The sequence below is a fragment of the Orbicella faveolata genome, unplaced genomic scaffold (assembly GCF_042242905.1).
Source record: "Orbicella faveolata isolate gen_17 unplaced genomic scaffold, um_ofav_v1 contig_24, whole genome shotgun sequence".
NCBI lineage: Eukaryota > Metazoa > Cnidaria > Anthozoa > Scleractinia > Merulinidae > Orbicella > Orbicella faveolata.
Window position 1 is genome coordinate 20,223,483 of NW_028301552.1, and position 2,986 is coordinate 20,226,468.

The following is a 2,986-nucleotide window of genomic DNA, read 5'->3' on the forward strand; positions in this document are numbered from 1 at the left end:
GAATTTAAAATTAGAGAGATGTCATCTTTATTAACCTCCTATAACATCACAATTTCTTGATTTTATCCACTAAATGGTTTTCAAATAATTTCTTCTTGTGTCAGGATTGCGTGACAGTGCAAGCCAAGAATTGTTTTGCTGGGGTCAACATATATTAGTTTCTTTCAGCTTAAATGTACAATAATTCGCTACATGGGTTTCACTCTTGTAAAGATACGTAACTCTGTTACAAGAAAATAACGAAAGAATATCGTTTAGTTCGAGATTTTATCTTCATTATACTTTACGAAGTTTCTCAGAGCGTTTACTTAGGTGTACTCGAACTGATACATTCGTAAACAAATTCGCTAACCTTTCTGCTCTTGTTGCTCAGAAATCCTTGAGTTCGAGTTGGGATTCTACTTGCTTCACGATCACGTCTAAAAATACGATGACGCTTTTGAAGATGCTTTTTATCAAGCTGAAAAGTTGATGGGCCCGGTTGATGGCTCCTTTGGTATAACATGATTCTTGATAAATTCACTCAAAATGTTCGCTCGTAAATGGATCTCGCTTGCAGACCGACCCGTTGCGAAAACTCGAGAAAACGCTTAAAAAGTCCTTTTGTGTTGGTCTACCGCGAACGGTGCGTTCGTTTGTATGTGATTTCATCGCCCTAGAAATCAAGGAATCCGTGCTAACTTTTCACGACGGCAACTTCTGTAAATTCCATGTGAAAGCATGCAGGGGCGACGCATGCGCGTTATAGACCAGACGGCGATTTGTGACTGAACGAGGAAAAGAAAAAGAAAAAAAAAAAAAACGGAGCCGAAATTTAAACCCAGGCCTCTCTGCCCGGGTAAAAATGGTTATCTTGGTAGACTTATCTACCATTTTTGGCATCTCCACTGTCAATTTCAGTCCTTTTTAGCGACCCAATCGATTTGATGCTCTCCTGCCTTAGTCAGACAAAATATTCCGATACCATAATGAGTACCGCATGCTAAGTTCCTTTGTAAGAACACGTCCTGTCAAATTTCACCACCTACTTGTCAGGCTCCAGAAAACTTTGATGACCCTGGCAGTTAATACAGTGAATCGAATCTTTTTAAAAGGTTTTGTTGATCAGACTACCAGGAAAAACTCCTTCCAAACTTTTACTAGTTTCCACCTGACACATTACAAATGCCAAGAACGACATTTTAAAATTGGTACATCGATACCAGACACACTGGTTTCCGCCATTTTGGTTCTCCCAGTAACCCTTGCGCCGCTAACTGGTTTCCATGCTCCAAAGAGACGAGACATCTGTACCACAAAAATTCGAGTTCTCTTGCTAAGTGTTCGGGTGATTTCAAATCACCCGATAACACATTACTGTATTCAAATTTTGGAGAGTATTAGTTTGGCGATTTGTTTTCTTTCTTGTTTTTTGTAAACGCCTGTCGGTGTAATCATACTCGCTTGAGCGCGAGTAGCTCACGTGAGCTCGCGTTCACTTTAGTCACGGGGCCAAACTAAGTCACGTGTTCCAAACAGTCACCTGGCGGCCATGTCTACTGAGAGTAGATCACAGAGAATTTTCTGTACCTTAGCTTTCGATAGTATCAGTAGCGCAGTCCACGTAAAGTGTATAAGATGATGTGTATACCTGGCTTTATCAAATGTACGAAAAGGACAGATAAACATTATGCTGTAAGTTGGTTCGTCCAATTACGAAATTCAAACGTTTACAGTTGGTCGAATGTGGAAGTAAAATGCAAATAATGATTTTTGCTGGAGAAATGGCCCACTTTTGTCACTCTTTTACACTGGGTAAGTAAAGTATTGAAAGTGTAGACTTAGTTCGGTTCAATTGACTTTGGATGACCATATTTTTACTGCTCATTGTAAAAGTGATTAGAAAGAATTGAGCCTTAACCCAGAAATATCTTTCTGTTTTTTCCTTTTCATCGTGATGATCTGGGACACCTCTCACTGTTGTTGTTTATTAATTAAGTCTTTAACACTGTAGATTTGATTCAGTAATATCGTACAAAAAGTAATGAGCTTAAATGAAATTATTGCAGCATAGTCATTTGTTATATTTTTCCATATTTAATATATTTCCTGATGAGAACACGGTGTCATCTTTTTTATTAACTCTTTTACAATGAAATACAAGGGAAAAAAAATAAAACTTAATAGAAATAAAAAGCCATCTGCGAGAGAGTATGCATCAGATTGTCATTCCTAGTTAAGTATTGTCTCATGTAGAAATTATTCCTGCTAACACGGGGGCTAGACAGGTGTAGGACTATTATAATACTAGGTTTTTTATGTAAAAGGCAGCCTTGGCTTTGAGGCATAATACAGTAATTGTCGGGTCCTCAGCTTCTTAAAGAACCCTAGTCAGCCTCTGCTATTTTCGATGCCATCAAAATTATTGATATTGCATGATAAGGCCAAGTCTTGTACTTGCTTTACCGTAAGTTGTGTTCCTGAAAGTATGTCCCTTTATCTTTAGTAGCTTCACAGTTATTTTCTTTGCTTTGACATGGTCTGAATAAAACATAAAAGCCAGACTCTTCTATGTAAACAAAAACAAAAGTGTGGCTGACTAGGGCCCTTTAAGGGGAGTTTAAGATGGCTCCAATGCATTGGGAACGAGTGTTAAAAAACAAACAAACTAAAAGCACACCTATTGAGGTTACCTCTGCTACACCTTGCCCCCCCCCCCCCCTCCCCTCTATTCCGTAACCAGTACCTATTTATACATCTGGGCGAGGAGAGGCACTATGAGAGTACGAACACAATGCAATGATCCCCAATAGGAGTCCATTGCACCAACCATTGGGCCATCGTGCCTCCTCCTCCATAGGGTTAGAGTGGAGTTTACCCTAACATGACGGTTGTAAGTCTAATAACCTTCTACGGGGGCAATTTGAGTGTGTTGAAACCGTTTAAACATTACGTAACCGATGGTAACTTAAGGCGACTTTAGGTGACTTAGGGCGACTTAAGGCGA